The sequence below is a fragment of the Callospermophilus lateralis genome, chromosome 1 (genome assembly GCF_048772815.1).
Source record: "Callospermophilus lateralis isolate mCalLat2 chromosome 1, mCalLat2.hap1, whole genome shotgun sequence".
In the NCBI taxonomy this organism is placed as follows: Eukaryota; Metazoa; Chordata; class Mammalia; order Rodentia; family Sciuridae; genus Callospermophilus; species Callospermophilus lateralis.
Genome location: NC_135305.1, coordinates 56987566 through 57009537, shown reverse-complemented (window position 1 = coordinate 57009537; position 21972 = coordinate 56987566). Strand labels below are relative to the sequence as shown.

General features: G+C 37.2%; 1 protein-coding gene across 2 annotated transcripts in view; it reads right to left on the bottom strand.

Annotated features, from left to right (window-relative positions):
• Positions 1-21972, bottom strand: part of Reln (reelin) — a 452906-nt gene that overhangs the window by 389803 nt on the left and 41131 nt on the right. The gene's annotated exons all lie outside the window — the stretch shown is intronic.

Below are 21972 nucleotides of genomic sequence, written 5' to 3'. Positions count from 1 at the left end.
AAATTAGACCATGGTGGATTCCCTGTGAGGGTGTAGGAAATTTCAGACTGTCTGCAGCTGGCATGTTGTCACACACAGCTCCAGCAGTGAACACAGGAGCAGTGCAAGGCACCACCAACACTCAACTGTCAGGAGCACCCTTCTCCCAGCTCCTTTCCCTTTCACTCAAGTCCTTCTTCTAGTCTCTACTTGCAGCCCCTGCTTAATCTGCCAGCATTTCTTAAAAAGAAGAAGTTAGAAGCACAGAAAGAAACAATTGTCTCAGGTATGGGGGCTGCTCTGGCCACAGTCTCCAAAGCTGTTGTCGTCTGCATAATTCTGCTTCATCAGCCTTTCCAAGTTTCAGAGCTCACTGGAGGCCTCCCCCTGACCTGATCCTCTGATTCCCTTCCATAAAGCGGCACAGGCTCTTCCCTTCCTGTGCCCTGACCTGACTTTCCTCCCTCTGGTTTTTTGGGATCACCCTTCCTCCAAGCACTATTTAAGCTCAAGCCTTAGCTCACCGTTTACATTCACAACCTGCTGCCACTTAAACAACTGAAATAATCTTGAAAGCCCAAACAGTGATTTCTGACAAATGAAAGGAGATGTCTACCATACACAATACCAGTATGGTCCACGATGGAAAAAAAGAAATTGAAGCTCATATTTGTAAATGAAAACTTATTTCAATGCATATATAAACTAAAGGGAAACTTTACAACTTTCACAGTATCAATAATCGTTGATAATAATAATAATAGTTGATAATAATAATAGCTGATTAACGGAAGATAGAACCATTGTCTACTATTTTATATAAACAAAATACAAATGAATCAGGATTATGCTTATGTATGTTTGTGTAGTATAGATAACCTTTTGCAGAATGTCAAATACAAAGTCCTAACTCTCACTAGAGATACTTTTTGTAATTTTTCTGATACTCTGATTCAGAATGTTAGCATTATAAACTGTATAGTTTAAAATGTTTCAAAGGCATTGTTATATTAAAAGGTTTCCTTTAAAAATATTCATGTATGAGGCCAAGTATGGTAGAGCCTGCCTGTAATCCCAGCCACTTGGGAGGCTGAGGCAGAAGCATCAAGAGTTCAAGGCCAGCCTCAGCAATTTAGCAAGATCCAGTCTCAAAAAATAAATAAATAAATAAATAAATAAAAGGACTGGGGATATAGCTCAGTGCTAAAATGTCCCTGGGTTCCATCTCTAGTACAAAAAAATCAATATAAAATAAAATTAGCCAGGCGCAATGGCGCATGCCTGTCTCTAAATAAAACACAAAATAGGCCTGGGAATGTGGCTTGGTGGTTGAGTGCCCCTGAGTTTAATCCCCTGTACCCCCCTCAATTAATATATTCATATATGAAATATCTTTCTATAAGTAGAAGTTATAGTTAAGAGATAAATTTGGGTGCATTAGGATAGGGAAAAATCACATAAAAATTTTATACTTGAACCACCTTTAAGACAAACAACTATAGTTTACATATGTCTAACTAATATCTAATACCAGTTAATAAGCAAAACCTTCATGCCCTTTCCAAGATTGTCAAACAAATGGTCTAATCCACGTTAAGATGGCAACAAGTCTTAACTATGTATGAATTAACTTTAAAGATTATTAATATAAACAATTGTTGAGCCTATGTGTTGGGTGTGTTGGGTACACAGGTGTTTGTTGTGCTAATCTTTTAACTTTTTTTTTTTTAGTTTTTTCCCAATAATTTTATCAGCATCTCTTGGAGTTGATAATTCCTTATCAACCTCACAGTTTTTGGAGAATAGATTTTCTCTTACTTTGGAAAACCTTCATTTAAAAAAAATCATATTAAAAAGTTGGAGAAAAAGAATTTTAATTATAAATGCATCCAGGATGAGCAAACTAACTTAATAAAATGTACTAGGATGAGATATCCAGACTTCATGAACTAATAAGCAAGACATATTGCTATGGTTGAATGTTTTATTCCCCAAAACTCATGCTAGTAGCTAACACTCAAAGTTATATGTTAGTGGTATTAAGAGGGTAGAAACTGAATCCAACCATGGTGTTTGAAGTGGGGCTTTTGAAAGTGATTATATTTAGATCAAGTTATTAGGGTGGAGGCCCTGATTAAATCTCTGAGGCTTTATAAGAAGAGAGACAGAGACCAGACACACATCCATAGACACACCCAGTCCCTGCCTCTTGCCATGCGATGCCATGTGCTGCCTCAGAACTCTGCCAGCAAGAAGGTCATCCACTAGAACTTAGGTGATGCCTACCTGGGAAACTCCAAAAAGGTGAGTTAAATAAATCTCTTTTCTTTATAAAGTCATCTGCCTTGGGTATTTCATCACAATAACAAAAAGCTAATACATATGAATAGAGATAACTGTGCCTTCTCTGAGCCAAGAACAGTGTTAAAGCTGTAATTTCAGTATTATTAGTCAGGAAAGCAAAAAAAAAAAAAAAAAAAAAAAAAAAGATATTTAGAGCTATAGAGGCTTCTCCTTGACAAAATGTTTATATTTATAAACTCTGACATCCTATCAATTCTAGATATTTTGTGCAAATTAAAAGATAACACCACGATGAAAGTTTCATAGTATTCTTTGTAAAATTCTTCCCGAGGGGACTTTTCCTCCCTTGGAGTCAATTTTTATATCTTTAATAGATTTTCATTTTATCATAGACTTACATTAGAATATTGTAAATAGAACTAGCTATTTTGTAATCAAAATTACAGATTGCAAATAGGATTTTAAATTTGCCAGTATCTATTTTTTGGGGGGAGTGGTAATAAAACATGTATATTTCTACCTATAACCAGAAAGTGATATGTCCAATCAGATCATATCATTCTTCGTTCAAACAAACATCGCTAGCTCTCTATCATTCACAGAATAAAACCCTAAGTCTTCACTGTAGTTTCAAAGACCTTCAGATCATCACTATAACCAACAGCTTTCATCAAATATCCCTATTGGAGTGGAAAATACCCTTTGATCCAGTGACACTGGAACATGTTCTGAACTTCCTTGCCTTTTTTCAGAGGACAGTCCTTCCTCGAATAACTTCAGGTAATCTTTTGTTAAAATCCCACCCATTTTTCAGGTGTAGGTTCAGATGCCATCTCCCTCATGAAGTCTGTTCTGACCTCCAAGGAACTGGAGATCAGTCTGCTTCCTCCCTTCCTAGGAACCTCAGAGCTCTTAGAAAATTACGGAGCAGTTCAGCAGAGGAGCTCAATCAGTATGTGTTGTATTCAACCATACAGAAACATTTGTTACAACACAAAATACTGTATAAGAATAAAACAAAATGATATCACGAAGCGAACTAAAATGGTGAAACCTAAATTTCTGCAGGGAAAAAAAGTACCAATGTTACTCATATATCAATATATGAAAATGAGGGTTTCCATGAAAATTTTTAAAAAGAAAAATACTGCAACTTTTTATTATAGCCTTCAAAAGTGAGAAATGTTTGAGAAAATTTTGATTGAATTTCATGCTTACAAAGCTGTGCTTCTTTGGCACCTATATACATTGTTGTGTGACTATAAATACATATTTTATATATGTACCAAATTAATCTTCTGATAATTCGTGTCACTAAGATACCTAATAACATTATCCTCACTCTAAAGTTTCTATGCCATTTCCTCAAATAAAAAATAAGAAGGCATCAAAAGGCTGAGGAGGTTATACCTATCTCTTTCACATCTGTGTTAAATTGGCAATGAGCTTAGCACCGGGAGGCTATGAATATGGATTGCCCAGTTGTGACAGCAGAATGAAAACATGATGTAGCAACACAATTCAATTCTTATCAGCAGCTCAGAGTACCACTGTCTTAAAATGACTAATTACCGAGTCAGTTATTATCTATTATAGCTTCTATTAAATGTTCTCAACAAGACTCTAATACTATTCTTGCAGAAAAGCCCTGAAGATGAAAGTCTGGAAGAAAATAAATTTCAACATTTAATGCCATTTGCATTTCATCCTACAGCTTCTGGACTACAAATGCTGTATGGCCCATTAAATTTTGATCACTTCAAACATATTCCACCATTACTTTATACAAAAGACTATTTGTGCAAAAAGGAAACATATAATATTTTAAATGGTGTTTCCATCTTTTTTTAAAGATGACAAACATCAGAAGACAGCAGGTTGCAAAATTGTTGAAATTAGTATTTAAGTATTAGTAAAGATGCACTGATTGCGAAGAGTTCTCATCTCATAATTTTATATATTTTGAAGATGAAAAACACAAGCAGAATCTAATATTGTCACTATCTTTAAAAAAATCACCACATTTTGCCTTATGAACAGAAGCTTGTTTGCCTTTTGAATATAGAACAGATAAAGTAGCCCAAGGAATACACATATTTCTCTGAAAATGAAATAAACTGAGTTTATTTGCTGCAAAATCATCAACACCGTGTGTTCAATTACTGATTCTTCTTTAGTTAAAGTGCCACTAGCTCTGGGTTCCAGAGACCACCAAAAATTACATTATAACTTCTTCCTTTCAAAGCCTAAGAATGTAACCTCTACTTATCATTACATGTATTAATTTCATTTTACATGATTTTATGCAGTTTTAAAATATTCAGGTATTTCAATAATAACATTCCCAAAGCAAGAACAGGAAAGAAAAAAGAAATAATTACAGTAAGTATGTAAAAAAAAAATTAACCGAAGATCAAGATTCACTGAGAAAGGACATGAATTCATAGGAGTGAACGGAACACAAGGATTTTAAATAATTAGATTAGGAACAAATGGGCTCTGGTCAGCCTTCTGTGAGGAATGGGAAGAGATCACTCCTGACTTTCCTGTTTCTTCCAACAATGAATTGGAGGGGGCAGGATGAGGAAGGATCTGGCAGCCCACCTAGCTTAGTCTCCTGTGGATCCATCTCTGGAGAAACTCTGCTAAGTGTACCACACCCATCCTCTCCTCCTTCCCTAAGTTTTTATTAGATGGCTCACTTAAACCATCTCTAAGGATTCTTTACCTTCAGATACAATAGATGCTTCCTTAATAATAATATCAGCTAAATAATATATGAGCACTATGTGTCAGATATTCTTCTAAGCCTTTTTTAGGTATTATTTAATCTTTTCAATATCCCCTTGAGACAAATACTATTATCATTCCCTTTAGCTCATGAGAAAGCTGAAACAAAGGGAGTAGGAGGGTGAGTTCAGTAACATGCCTTAACTGGTAGGTAAAAGGTGGTTCTAAGAAATGGAAATGGAATAGTGGCTTTCCCTTCTGGATGTATTACATTAAATACAGCAGCCTGTTTCCTGATGTGCCTGAGAGGAAGGTAGGGGCTTGACCTTCCTTGGAAGGCAGTGGTGCAGTGGAGTTTCCAAGCTTCAGACGCTTGGGGGTAGAGACCTAGGAGTGTACCCAGCGGGCTGCTCTACAGAAAGCACTTACCCTGATGCCTGATACACCAATGATTATTACAGCCATTTATTATCATTATTATTACTCCTCTTTTTCATTTCATACAGATCTATAATGTTCCTTGGGGGACAAAGGAAGAAGAAGGAATGGCCTCTGAAGAGGACTACATGCAGTATGATGAAGGACTACCTCGAAGATCAAAATAATAAGGTCAAAGAACCCAGGGTCAGCCACCTTTGCAAGAAGAGGGAGAATGCTCTGACAAACGCCCTCCACCTCTGTCTCCACCCAAAAGGAGGGGGAAACCTCAGCGTGATCTAGGAATTGTGGCAGGTGCATAAGACCCATCAACAGAAAAATTTAATGACAGAGTGAAATGCTTTCCTGGTTCTGAAAAGTGCTCTTTGCTGGCTGGAAAACAAATCTGGTATCTCTGTGGAAACTTATTATGATATATTTATTACAGATTCAGAGATTCAGATGAACCACACATCGTCTCTCGTCTCATCTGCCGGCACCACCAGTAATAAAAGGTGATCCACTGAGATTTTTCCCTCCTTTAAGTTCTTCTTAGGAGATAAAACAGATAAAGTCAAATGTGTCTGTGAATGTATTATTTTAAAATTACACCCTTTGGAAGCAAGTTTAAATGATAGCATTTGGTGAATTAAAATCTTTCTGTTTCTCCATCCCTCAAACATTGCCTTTTTCTCTATATCCCAGGTGTCTATCTTTCTGTCTCTCTCTCTCTCTCACACACACACACACATACACATATACACATACACACACACTCATTCACTCATACATTCAATATTTTTTAAAACATTAACTTTGGTTAAGACCTAAGGTAAAATCCCATCCCGAGCTTAGAGAGCTGTGTCAGAATAAGGCACCTAGGATAGGTCCCAAGCAGTATTTTTTAAATCTCATGGAGATGGTCAAGTTTATCCTAAACACAAATTCCTTAACTAGAAGTCTCAAATATAAAAAAATATATATATATAATTTTATAATGTTGTACCCTATTCTAGCCCTTAGAGCAGAAATGATTTTATTTTTATCATCTGCCTTTGGCTTTTATAACTTATTATAAATTTTTAAAGAAATTTTCTAAGATCAATGATAAAATTGTTTCTAGACCAAAAATGTTTTTATAAGTGACATTTTATTATTATAATTTAGAGAACAACAATCAAGAGTTACTGGTATTTGTGATTTGTCTCTGACCTTATTTTTCATGTTACTCTTATATGAGGCTGGATGATACTCATACATGAAAATTTCATATTGTTGGCCCTGCACTCAATAAATTATTAAAGTGATGTGAATAGGAATGTGGTATTCAGGTTTTCAGCAATTTTTATCCCTTTGTTCTTTCCTTTTTAAAAGAAATATTATTTTGTCTATAACTCCTCATAACTTTGTATAATTTTAGTAAAGATTATCCTTAAAATAAATCATTTGGGGAGATTTATTACCCCCAACCTTCCACCCAAAGTTCTAAGGCTGTTTTTCTTTTGAGGCATGGGTGGTAATTAAGATTTCCTAGGCCGAAAAAACATAAGCCTAGAAATTCTTACAAGCACATATGCAGGTAAATATGTTACAATAAAATGTACAGATGCCTAGGAATAAATATATGTGTGATTTTCCCCAAGATAATCAGATGTTTAAAGCTTTTACATAGTCAAAAAGGCTTGTAATTGTTTTGTTTCTAATACATTTTCTTGATTTTTTTTTCCTTTTTAACATGAAGTTTCTCTCCCATCCCTCCAAAAATAGGTTTTGATTGAAGATAACTAAAGAAAATTTGAACTCATTTTACAAATTACATAGCCTCTCCTCATAGTGCCAATTTGTTGAAAACATAAACATATGCTTTGATTTTAGTTCAACATTTGGATTTCTGCCCTAAGAAATATTTAAAGCATTTTCATATGTGCAAGAACTGTGTGTTTGCTCAAGAACATGCCAAGGGTGATAATGCTAATACTCATGTTTATGTCATGTACCTCTGTTACGCTCATAAAATGACTAAGCAATATTAATAATTAATTACTGATGAATTCCTAATAGAGCTAAACTGAATGTATTTATTAAAACATTAAATACTTTAATAGGGGTTTTCTATAGTATTCTCTATGGGTACTTCTATATGTTCATTTCAATATATTAAAAGTTAATTATTAGCAACTATTAGCTAATTATTAGCAACTTTCCTAAAATCAAAGAATTCACTCAAACACTTACTAATTATATTACATTTATGGTGTATATAAGATTGAACTAACTATAAAAACCTAAACAATAAATGATTTATATAAGACAAATAAAAATTTCTCATTTATTTCATGATCAAACCATGTGTACATGCATGCAAGGGTGTGTGTGTATATGTGTGTGTGTGTGTGTGTGTGTGTGTGTGTGTGTGTGTATTGTTGAGCTCATTCATTTATTAAAAAAATATTTAGAGATGATACTCTTTTTTTGGTGGGTGGGGGTACTGGGGATTTAACTCAGGGGCACTGGACCACTAAGCCAATCCCCAGACCTTTTTTGTATTTTATTTAGAGATAGGATCTCACTAAGTTGCTTTGTACCTTGCCATTGCTAAGGCTGGCTTTGAACTTGCAATCCTCCTGTCTCAGCCTCCTGAGCCACTGGGATTACATGCATGCACCACTGCACCTGGATAAAGTGCTACTCCTGATACTGGGGATATAATGGTGAACTATCTGCTTACAAAAATAACATTTGAGTAATTGTTCTTGTCCTTTTGTAGTAAAATCCTTATCCTATGTTTCAAAATGCAATTCATAAAATCTAAAATTGCTATTGCTAACACTGAAATTCACAGAATAATATTAAGTAAATGACACAACAGAGAAATTTTCAGGTATGAGCACAATTACCCTTTTAATATGCAACAAGTGAATGCTTTTCCAAAATTTTTAGATTAGAATAATCATTAAATAAGAATATAATTTAAATAACATTTACATTAACAGATGGCTTCTGAGAGTTATTTGGAAAGTTACAAAAGAAAGAATAAATGCACAAATTTGTGTAACATTAATTTGTAATTATATAAAATATTTCTCCTATGGGGTAAAATGGACAATGCTGCACTTTATATTTTCAACATGGCACTTAGTACAATGAGTCTTGCAATCCCCTTCTTAAAATAACGAAATCTCTTGCAGTTAAATAAATTTGCATTTTCAATACAGCCATAAGACTGTTTTTCCAAGGATAAGGATAAAGAAAAACTCCAGGTGTGACTAATCATCAGGAAAAGTCTGGAGGCCTAGGAGGAAAGGAAAAAGTGAAGTGATTGGTTATCTAAAGACTGTTTAAATGAAAGGATTTTGCAAAGGACCAAGGATGCTTTGCAGCTGTGGCAGTCCTTTTCTGGTGCAGAATTTCTATGCAAATCTTAATCTAGCCTTAGCACATATTTGATTTTGATATTTGTCTTTGATTTGTTGATTTTTTTTTTAAAGAAAATTAACCTAAACTCTTAAGTTGAAGACTTGGCTTAGCAAACTTGTGTTGGATGAGAGGCAAACTAGCATACAGATACATCTCTACAAACATATAGCTCGCTTGCAACTATTTGTATACAGAAATGCATATTTAAGATATAGTTCTAAACAGAATATAAAATATTAGTTAAAATGTCTAGTTAACACAGATGTACTCATTCTTTAAGTGTCAATCTGAAATATACAATTATTACTTTTTAGTCAAATAATAAGTATTTGGTTGGAAACATTAGCCAACTAAATTCTCCTGAAGATAATTTTATTTTTATAACTAAAATTTTTCATTACTTGAGATGATTGTTAATATTTTTATTCCTAGTACCACCCCCTGCCCTGAGATTTTAATTCTGTATAAATTCTGATTAAATCTCAGGGAAATTTTGTGTAGGTGGTCTTGGGGTAGATCAACCATAGTGATATGAAAAGTCCCAGATTGAGAGCTCCTGGGAAACAGAATGTCCCATGAAGGTTATCCATGGGAATAAAAGTTATAATTGAATTGAACTACAACTACATTAAGAATTTCACTACAGTAAAAAGCCATTTTGCCTTTTATTATATTGTAGTTTCCTCATAGTGCAAAAGATGTTTAACAAGAGGAGGAGACACCTGTTCTTAGGAGACCTCACATGTGCCAGGGAGTTTCCTATAGCTGATGAGGATTGAAACAAATCCAGAACGAGGAGGAGCAGCCAAGGTTGAAGATTTGGGGTGACCACTGAAGAGCAACGTCAGAGTCCTGCAGTGATGTTCTTGGCAAAGGAAACCACTGTATGACTTGACTGTGAATTAATAACAGAGAAAAGCAAATAAATGTTTCCTGAATTTGGCAGGTATACCTTTGAAGAACATTTAGCCAATGTCACCTATACTATGGTTTTGATAACAAAACAAAAAAAAATATTGCGGGGTAAGGGGATGAAGTTAAGTTTGCATATTTTGTTGTGGGGAATTCCCACTGGCTGCCAGGTATCACCCTTCTCTTTTCTGAAGTCTATTAGGTCATCAAAAGCTTTAGAATTTACTAATGAACCCATATCAACTTAAATAGCTGTGGTTCCTGGAATCTTTATCACAGTACTTTTATTATCCATGAACCAGAAAAATTCCACTCAATGACCATGTCTAAATTTTTCAGCATCATGGCTGGAGAACTGAGCTCCCTTCCAATGTTTATGTAATAGCGCTATCCACCTTGAGTTTCAACATTTCTCCTAAGGTCCCAGCATTCCATGTTTCTCATTTGGAATAAACTTCTTGATGAAGAAGGTGAAAATAATTTGAATAGCTGATTTTCCCCTATCATCCTCAAATAAATATACTCCCATTATTTGTAATAGTTAGATACTATAGTCACTTTTAACACTGGATTAATATATTAAAAAAATAATACACCTTTGCTCCTAGGAGCTTACAGGGTTAGGTTCCAGTGAGCCTCCATTTTCATCAATTGATCAGTACAAAACCTTGCTTTGTGTGGGTTTCTGTTTTAGAGATATCTACCTTACTGCATAGATACTGCTGGCAACACTGAACTAGTAGCACTGTAACTCAGGCCTGAATGATAATCACATTCTGAGGTTCCAGGGTTAGGACTTCAATGTCTGAGGTTGGGGCGGTACAAAATTCAGCCCACAGCACCAACAAAGCCTTCCTGTCACACCAGTGCTTTTTTCTGTGCTTCAGTTCATTGTAGGCTTGGACTTCCTAAAAGCCTTTCTTCAAGCCTTGCCTCTGGACTGTATCTCTCTATCCTTTTTTAAAAAGGAAAAATTCAGGTTTAATTATCAAATAATTGTGTATTTGTGGGGTACGATATGATATTTTTCATTGTGGTTGTAATATTTAAAATGTTAAAAAAAAATCTATTCTTTCTGCCCTCTTAAAATGCCTTCCCTAATCTAAGCAGTTGCGGGGCACAGTGGCACACACCTGTAATCCTAGTCAGTCAAAGACTGAGGGCAGGAGGATCACAAGTTCAAGATCAGCCTAGGAAACATAGTGAGACCCTGTCTCAAAATAAAAAATAAAAATTCTGGGGATGTAGTTTAGTAGTAGAGCACCTCTGGATTCAATCTCTAGTACTGCCAAGAAAAAAGAAAAAATTTTTAAAAATCCAAGCAGATCAGGGCTCTCTCCTTTTATTCTTTAGTATAAAAAGTTACAATATGTAATTGGGGTTGACTGTTCAGAGACTTCTTTCCCTCTTGAGCATTTTAAAATTCTTTTAGAGCTCCTGGCCATTACAAAATTTCTCTACATCCTAAGCACTTATCATATTCAGCAAAGTACCAAGAATTCCCTAAAACTCCAGACGAGCCTCACAGCCTGCTTTCCCAGGCTTTCCTCCAGCTCCACCCTTCTGCACACCTCCCTATGTCCAAACACATGAGTACAAAGGTGGTTTTTTAGTTTCAGCCCTCAGTTCTCACCATTGTCTCCACCCTGAACTCCTTCCTCTCCATCTCTCCCCATTGAAGTCCTTCTGACTCCTCAAGAACACATATAAATGTCACTTCTTCCAGGAAGCTCCTTCTCCACTCACACCTTCATTCTTCTTCCCAACAGCTATGAACGCACTCACCTCTGTGATGTTTCCTACAACTACCTTGAAATTTTGTGTATACATCTGGTCTGCCTTTAAGCCACCAGTGTCTTGGAATCAGTGGCAATGTCTTGTTCATCAGTGCATGCCACTGAGCACAATCCCTGGTAGGTTATCAGCAAATGTTTTTGGTTTTTTTTTTAATATTTGTTTTTTAGGTGCAGGTGGACACAATAGCCTCTATTTTATTTTTATGTGGTGCTGAGGATTGAACCCAGAGCCTCACACATGCTAGGCAAGCGCTCTACCGCTGAGCCACAACCCCAGCCCTCAGCAAATGTTTTTAAAGCAGATATTCTCTGCCTTTAGTAAAATTTGAATCAGAATTAGATGAATACAGTTGAGGTCCCTCATGATTGCTCCACCTTGATTTCCTGCCAATTTTCAGAGAGCTATTAGAAAATTATTATCCATGTCAGCCAGCTGGTTGGCTGGCTTACTGTTGATTCTCACAGGACAGTATACTTCTGCCTCTTTCCTTAACCTTACCTCAAAGTTCTCCAATACGCTTCTACCTTCCATTCAGCACTGTTCTCCTCTCTTTTACACAGCTCTTGGGGGACACTTTATATCTAACCCATAAGAGGCACTTTATCTTGCCAACTCCTACTGTTAACTCAGTGGACACGAAACTAGAAACAGGAGAAAAGCAACACACCATTATCTACCATAGAGTATTTTCTAACAGATACAGAAAGCATAAGCAATAGAAAATGTAGTAAAACAAACAAACAAACAAACAAAGAAAAGTATGAGAGTTTTGAGCATATATTACTTTTGTGGGTATTTTTTTTTTTTCCTTTCAGAGTGCTGGACCTCATAGACCGGGTAGAGGGAGCAGCAGCACAGGAACAAAAGAAGTGATACAGGAAAGGGAGAGAGCTCATAAACAGCACAGTATGAAATGCCATAGCAGTTGGCTGAAATTCCATCTAGTGGACAAATTTTGGGGAAAGGTTTAAAACGCTTGCCTCAAAATTATCCCACTTGAGGATCAAGGGAGCTGGTGGATTTATGCCCATCCTTTCTCTGTTGAGGGCTGCTCTTTGGGGGAGTTAATTTCTGCATGGGCAGGAGCAAAATAACCTTCCAGAAAAAGTCCTCTGGCACAGAGATGAGGATACTGGCAGTGAACGCATGCTGGAGCACAATGAAATGGCAAGGTTGAAGGGACACCGGCAGTATTGTGCTGGCAAATGTGTAACAGCTGCCTATCTGGGCAAAAGCCTTTAGTCTGTGACTGTTTTAGTCAGCTTTGTGTCTCTGTGACCAAGAGACCTGACAAAAACAATATAGAAGAGGAAGAGTTAATTTTGGATCGTGGTTTCAGAGGTTCAGTCCATGGTCAGTTCACTCCATAGCTCTGAGCCAGAGGTGGAAAAAAATCACAGCAGAGGGTGTTGCAGAGGAAAGCAGCTCAGGATTTGTAACAGGAAGCAGAGAAAGAGAGAGAGAGAGTGCTTTGCTCGCCATGGGCAAAACATAACCCCCAAAGGCACACCCCCAGTGACCTACCTCCTCCAGCCATACCCTACCTGCCTGTTGCACCCACTTAATGCACATTAGTGAGGATGTAATCATTTCACCTCCAAACATTCTTGCACTATCTCACACATCAGCTCTTGGGGGATACTTTATATCTAAACCATAAGAGGCACTTTATCTTAACAGCTCCTATTGCTAACTCACTGGACACTGAACTAGAAACAGGAGAAAAGCAACACACTAGAGTATCTTCTCCTTACAGATACAGAAAGCATAAGCAAAAGAAAATGTAGTAAAACAAAAAAAAGGAAATGATGAGAGTTTGGAGCATATATTACTTTTGTGGGTATTTTTTTTCTTTCAGAATGCTGGGAATCCAGGACCTCATTCATGCTAGGTAATGGCTCTACCATTGACCTATACTCCAGACCGCCTTTGTTTTTAATATGATTTATTTAAATATTAGTTTGCATACTTTAATTTTTAATAATCACTGTTGAACAAGCAGCTCGCAAAACTTCCTGAAAAATTAGTAAATGGCCTTTATGAGCTGACTGAATGAATGAGAGGGCACTGAAGCATCTATAACCATCTCTCTTCTTTTTAAACAAAACACACTTTCTATCCTATATTCCATCTTACCTGTGGGGCAGCAAGCAGAATTGCCCACAAGCCTGGGTTGTCTGGAAGGTTACAGAACCTCCTCTTCGCAGCAGGAGAGGTATACCCAAGTTCAACTTCCCATACACTGAAGGGCTTCCTCTCCTAGCAGCAACAGTCAGTGGACCTCAAGGTTTCCAGAAAGTTGGGCAGGTTGGCTTTCCAGACAACTATGTTTTCTTTTCTTTTCTTTTCTTTCCTCCTTCCTTCTTTCCTTGTGTTTTACTCAGGATCAAACCCAGGGCCTCCCACATCCTGGCTAGGCACTCTACCACTGAGCTACACCCCCAGTCAAACAACTCTGGTTTCTGACTACCTAGCCCCAAGCAGACTGATTGCTCCCCTGCTGACTAGACTGTTTCCCCCATCCTTTGCTCTGTATGAAGGCAGAACCACAGGGACAGGAAGCTCCCTCCACAGGAACACAGATGCACACTAACAGTTCTGCTGCACTCTGGTTCCTGCCCACCAGGATGATCATCCCATGGTTCCTGCCCACCATGGGATGATGAGGAACAGCAAAACCTCCTATTTTTGTTGCCTCTTGTTCTTTAAGTGTTCCCAATAATGCCTATTTGTTAACACATACATGAAACTGTGGAATTTGTCTCAAATATCCTCAGGACAGTTGACAATCACAAGGGGATCCACCTTGCATGACACTTCCAAATCTCAATAATAACTAGGAGCTAAATTATTGACATATTAAAATTTCATATTCATCCTGCGTATCTTTTCCTTTATAGTTCTTTCTACTTCACACCTGGTGTTCTCTATTAAATCTTTTTTTCCAGATTATCTGGCATTTATCCCCCACTCCCTCATATTCAATGAGAACTGCATGCCTGCCAAATTATTTCTTGTCTTCGTGAGATATATTTTATCCTTTGCCAAGAGCCCATTATTCCTGAAGCTTAAGCCATAGCCAGAAACCTAAATCCTGTTTTTCAATACTTATCTATGTAGCCAGATGATTATATCCTATATCCCTCCCCTTCCTCTTCCAAATTCAGCTTCCAAAAAATAGTCCAGCTCCCCAGCCTCAAAAACCACAGCTTCCAAGCGTTACGCAGAGGGTCCATGTAATGAACGTGTTCATCAAACACCCTGAGCTAGTAGAATACATTGTGCCCACACCTTGACAGTTATCAGCATCTCCTCCTGTTGCTAGGCAACCATGCTGATTGGCAGCACAAGCTCCTCTTATTCCACTTGGAGGAGGCAGTACCTATTCTCTGGCTCCAGCATCAGAAAAACTGACAGAGAAAGAGGGCCCTTCACTGACGTGGGATTCCCATTAATCTAGAGGCATAAAGTGGTTACAGGATGGCAGTGAGAAGAATGTTCACCTCACCTGCTCTTGGACAGAATAACAATTTCTCAATAAGCAATTATACTGGGAGAAATCCAACACAGAACAGTATTTAACAGGTTTACTTACCTAACCTTTCAACATATAACAACTTTTAGTTGAAGTTCAGAGGTGTATATATATTTCTAATCACAATAGCTTTATAAAAAAAAAGCCATCAATGTGACACATTTATTTCTTTAGCAAAGGACCTGGCACAAAAAAGTACTCAATAGATGTCTGGTGAATAATTGAATGCATCTGTTATGGTTTGGACATGAGGTATGCCCCCAAAACTCCTGTGTTGATGTAGGAACTGAAATGATTATATTATAAAAGCTGTGCCTAACCCATATATTAATTTAGTTGATTGATTAATAATTTTAATGGATTACTAGTTGGAAGCTGTAGGCAGGTGGGGCATGGCTGGAGGTGGGTTACTGGGGGAAAGCCTTCAAGGAATATATATCTTGTCCCTATGACCCCTTCCCCACACTTCTTCCACCATGCTTTTCTACAGTCATGCTCTATCTTAATTTGGGCCCAGAGCAATGGAGTCAACCATCTGAAACTGTGAACTCAAAACAAATTTTCATTCCAAGTTGTTTACACCAGGTACTTTGGTCACTATGACCAAAAAAAAAAAAAAACTGACAGAAATTGGTACTGAGAAGTGGGATTGATGCTATAACTTGCCCATGTCGTTTAAAAGTTTTTAGAAGTGATTTGTGGAAAGAGTTTGGGAAAGTTTGGAGGAGGATGAAGGCTTAGAATGTTGTAAGCAGAGCTTAATGGGTGATTCTGCTGGTGACCAAAATGCTAATAGGAATGTGTATGGTGAAGACTGTACTCATGAAGTTTCAGAGGGAAACAGGATTCAGTCAGGAATGGAACTAGAAGCCATCCATGTTACATACTAATATATACTGTGTCTACATTTTTTCCCATGTCCTGAGACTTTCTGTGAGGCTGAATTTAAAGTGATAGATTAATTAATCTATCTAATTAGTATGGTGGAGGAAATTTAAAGGCCACACAGAATTCAGGTGGTGGTATGGGTGTTGCTGACAGCTTTTAGCCAGGTTTACTGTGAGAACTGGGAGGAAAATACAGAGGAAGAATATTTAAAACTTGCAATTTCCAGAAAAGTACCTGTAAAATTTGGGCCAAGAAGGGTGTAGTTGTTGAAGATATTCTGCCACTAAAGAGAAGCTAAGTACTTTACACAGAAACAACAGGAAAGATGTCTCATGAGCATCTCAGAAATCAGTGAGACCACACCCATCACAAGCTCAAGGACATAAAAGGGAAACCTACTGTGAGAAGAGACTATGGAGACTATTGCAGCTTTGGTCCAAGGGTTCTGGCTACTGCTATATTTGGCAGCAGACCTTGGAGTCATCCACATGGTGCTGGTTCAGCAGAAATAGATGTTAGAGTTAGGGGTTCATGGAGGCTTTCACTAAGATTCCAAAGGAAAGCCTACAAGACCAGCCAAAGAGTAAGAGGGTCAGAATACCTCAGGCAGGCCCTGAAGGATGATAAATGAAGCTGCTAAAGGAAGACAAAGTTACAGTGGATACCCCCATCCCTACTCTATATTAAGAGATGCCAGTAACATGAAAAATAAGCCAAGGAACATAAGCTGCTTGTTGCAGACCAAGCCAGCCTAAGAGAGAGGCTATGAATGCTCCAACTAGCAAGGTCATAGGGGCCCAAGACCTTTGGAGATCAAATCTCACTGTGATCTCAGACTCTCATAGCCAAGAATTTGCCTTGAGTCTCAGATAAGACCTTGAACTTGTACTTTTGGCCAATGCTGAAACTGTTTGGACTGTGGAGACTCTTAGAGATGACTAAATGAATCTTGTGTTGTGATATGGACATAAGCTTTGGGGGTTCAGGGGCAGAATGTTATGGTTTGAATATGAGGTACACTCCAAAACCTCCTTGTTAATGCAGGAAGTAAAATGATTAGATTATGAGAACTGTAACCAAATCTATGAACTAATCCATTTGCTGGATGAATAATGTAAACTGATTACCAGGTTCTATCTGTAGGCAGGTGGGACATGGCTGGAGGATGTAGGTCACTGGGGGCACGCCAATGGGGATTATACATCTTATCCCTAGCTCCTTTCTCTCTCTCTGTTTCCTGGTTGCCATAAGGTAAACAGCTTTCCCATGCTAAATGTATCCACCATGATGTTCTGCCTTACCTTGGGCCCAGAGCATTTGAGTCATCTACTGACTGAACCTCCGAAACCATGAACCCAAAAAGACTTCTCCTCCAAGTTGTTCTTGTCAGCTATTTTGTTCACAGCGATGAAAAGCTGACTAGCATAGCATCCAACTACTTAGGTTAAAGTATCTTCCTGTTTCCTGAATTCCCCGGTTTTCAGTTGGTCTATAATCTTATCAATAGTCAATGTCCTCATCTTTTGCATCCAAACTACTGCCTCTCTTCTCTCATCTCCCATTTACTCTTCGAATCAACTTTGATCTAGCTTCCACCTCAATACTGCACAATAAAAACTCTCACTAAAGTTACTAGTGACCTCCATGTTTTCAAATCCAATGACATGTCCTTACCTTTCTTGACCAATCTGTATCATGCTACTCTCTCTTCCTTTAGCCTTTAGGAGTCTCATTTTTTTTCCTTCTATATAATGGAAATTCCCTCTTTTCTGTTTTGGCCCAATCCCTCCCCAATCTCTAAAGGTTAGTACTCTTTAAGGCTCTATCCTAGTACACAGTACTTCTTATTCTATTCTTATTCTGTTCCTAACCCTAGGCAATCTCAGTATAGTATGTCATCTACATGTAAATGGACCCTAAATCTCTCTCTACTAAAGCTCTAGATTAGCTTCCCTTAATCCTAGACATCTACTTGACAACACCATTTTAATATTGCAAAGACATTCAAACTAGCAAGGTGCCATGGCACAAACCCATAATCCCAGCTACTCAAGGGCTGGGGATATAGCTCTGAGGTAGAGCTCTTACTTAGCATGAATAAAACACTGGGTTCAATCCTTAGTATTTCTCTCTCTCTCTCTCTCTCTCTCTCTCTCTCTCACACACACACACACACACACACACACACACACACACACTGCCTTTACCTGCTGCCACATCCATTGTCAACTACCAAATATATCTTAAATATTATGCATTCTGTTCATACATCAAACCTGTCCATCTCCTACCATCTCCCTGTTTTAAGTTTCTATCATCTAATAAAAATTGCTTCACTGACTTCATAATTAGTCTTTCAACATTCACTCTAGTCTGCCTCTCCACACAGCAGACAGAGTGTCTTTCCATGGGCCTCTCCTTCCCCAGTCACACATCCAGGTTAAAACCTCTTACTAGCTCCTCTTTATTCTTTGAATGTAGGATAAAATCCTAAGCAATGGCCTACAAACCTTGGTTTATTGCTCAGCCTCATCGTGAACAATATGTATTACCTCACTTGATGTTTTCGCCACTGTCACCTTCTCTTCCTCACATCACAGAACTTAGGTACCTGCTGTTTCCTTTACTGGAAACATTCTTACACACACACACACACACACACTCTCTCTCTCTCTCTCTCTCTCTCTCTCTCTCTCTCTCTCTCATTCACACATGGCCTCATCTCTGTACGGTAAAATGCTGTTTCTTCTGCAACCTTAGCACATAAGTCTTCCTCAAGTTCTCATAAGTTCATTCAGTTTACAACTATATTTCTAAAATTCAAAGTATATCTGTTAATCAATCAATATCTTCAAATGTCAGCATAAGATACTTTTAGATAATCTGAAATTGCATTGTTTCCATATTTTATAATTTAACTTCCATATTCTACCCCAGGCTTCTTTTAAAATTTCATTCTTCATTCCTATGATTTCAAACATTTTTTCTTCTTCATTTTATACTTAGTATCAAATGTGCCTTGGTAAAGAAATGACATGTATATAACATATTAAATAATTACAGGAAAATGTCTGATGGAAATGGGCACTCAATGGATATTTAATTAATCAGTTAAATGGAAGTCAGAAAATTTGGTCTCTGATCCCTGTTCATACTAACTTTACCAGGAAGATCAATTTATTTTTTTTAAATAAGATGATTAGAGAGATTGCAAACCAAAGACTAGAAGGTCAAATGTGGCCTGTGGACATGGTTCATTAGCAAACTATTCAAAGAAATTTTTGAACTCATGCCTGTAGGTAGGACTTACAACCTCTAGTGTGTGTAGCCACCACCAATGCCTATTGTCTTTCTCTTGGCAACTTCACACTAGTAGTGCTGGCCTTTGAAGACATTTGTTTTGAGGATCTGAAAAATCCTCTAACTCTAATTTTTAAATTATTTATGCCCTTATGCTATAGAAAATGGTGATTTATGAAAAATATAACAGGAAAAAACTGGATTTAGCTGACATAAAAATTGTAAAGCAAAGAATAACAACAGGTGAAGCTCAAAGTTAGCATCTAAGTATTCGGAGGTACAGAGAATATTCTGGTAAACTTATATGCAAAAGAAGAAAAAATGACTTCATGCTTATAACATCTGGAGATCAGAATTCTAATATGGAGATTAAAACAAAAAGGTTGAAATAATCTCATTGTAATAGGCTCACAACTGTAGGTAATTTGTTCATATTACAAAAGGCATAGCACAATCTCCTATTCCTGGCAGCCCTTTTTCAATAACCAGGCTCAGGATTGAACCAGGGGCAAAGAGAGATACCTTTGGTAAAAAGATAGAGACCTCCAACCCCATCCCCACTGACCTTCACTTCTATAAATGAATTCTGTCTTATTTTGTGAAAATTCTACCATCTTCAAGCAAAAGCTACTTTAGAAAAACCTCAATTCCTGAAATTACTAAAACTTCCTACTTAGAGATACTTTTATGTATCTCCCAGATGTATTTTTTAAAGTTGAATGTGCATCATCTAAATAGACGCAGAAAAGACCTTTGATAAATTGGAGCACCCATTCATCTTAAAAATGCTGGAGAAACTAAGGATAGAAGGAACTTATCTCAACATTACAAAGGTTACATATGACAAATCCACCAAGCCTGGCCTTTCATTCATTCTGTCCAGCCAACATCATACTGAAGAGAGAAAAACTAAAAGCATTTCCTCTAAAATCAGGAACAAGACAAGGATGTCCACTTCATAAATGTTCTGCTTGTTCATCTGAGAGGAGGTTACACAGGTGTGATCAGATTGTGAAAACTCAATGAGCTGTATATTCATGTTATTTATTTTTTTATGTCTCCTCTACATCATCAAAATATTTGCTGAAGATTAATTTATAATGGTTTAAACAGATACCCAGCAAAAACCTGGAAGGAAATATAAGGGGAAAACAATCTTAATCTCCCCAGTGTTTATATGGGAAGTTGAAGGAAGGCTGTTTAGAAAGTAAGAAGAATTCAAAACCCAGTGTAACTGTTTTTTGGCTATGTTGCCTGGGCCTACGTGACCTCTCAGAGCCTCTCTTTCCTTATCTGTATAATGAGGCTACCATGATTTAGTAATTAAATGAAGTAATTTATATAAATTTTTAGAATATTTTCTGATATATGTTATTCATTTGTTATTAAACTTTAAAACTATCATTGAACAGAACTCAGATTCTTAATGAAAATTACATCATTGAGAACAATTATTAAAAATGCAAATGCAGGGAGAATATTATACTACTGTGTCAACTCCTTTACCCACAATTGTCACTGACTATCAGCAGCTTCTATCATTTCCACACTCCTCTCCTAATGTGGACATCCAACCTCTCATTCATTCTTTTTTTTTTGGGGGGGGGCGATACTGGAAATTGAACTCAGGGGCACTCAACCACTGAGCCACATCCCCAGCCTCAGTTTGTATTTTATTTAGAGATAGGGTCTCACTGAGTTGCTTAGTGCGTCACTTTTTGCAAAGCGTGGCTTTGAACTCACAATCCTCCTGCCTCAGTCTCCTGAGCCGCTGGGATTTCAGGCATGTACCACCAAGCCTGGCCTTTCATTCATTCTTTCCAGCACTCTAGAGGTCCAGGGCTGGTCTGGGAACATTCAGAGCCATAAACTTCTCTTCTGAACCTGATAAAATGAGCAAATCTTAAACCTTTTGGTAACCAAATACTAACTGCAGCATTTGTCTCCAGATTCAATGAAACCACTTAATCCGGTGGTGGATGACTGGATCATTCATTATGTAATGGATCAACAAAGAAATATCTGAAACAAAGTTTCCATATTGCCTCCTTGTTCACCTTCCCTTTCCTCCTGCCCCCATGCCATCAGGCCCAAACTAGACTGACAAAACTTCTTTAAGACATACTATCCCCTTAGAAGGGATGACTATAATCTTGGGAAAGTTTTCATGCAGTGAAGAGAAAGATGTACATGCTGAAATTTCTACTCATTTTCTCTGATCATAAATCCCTTCTGTGTTTCCTGCAAATGACCTAAAACATTTTAAACAAACTAGAATTCATAAGGCAAAGAAATGTTGTCAAGATTGTCCATAGGCAAGGAAAAATTCAAGCTGTTCCTTTCCTTTAAAAGGAAACTTGGCTTTTCTGCCCTTTAGTCAAATTCAAAAGTCAAGTATGGATGTAGAGACAATTGATTCCTTCTTCTTACTTAGTATATCTATTTAATTTTATGTAATTGATTATTTTTGGCCTCTATCTTCAACCACACCTAGTCAGAAAAAAAAATATTTTTCTTTATTAAAGCTTAATTACATTTTTCTAATTATAAATGTGATATCTACTGATTTTAAAATTTGGGGAAAAAAATAAATTTAAAAAAAGACAAAAATCAACTGAAATAGCATTATCCAGAAATCACAACTGTCAACAATTGGCTCACAGTGCATATGTTAAATTATAACATTTAACCAA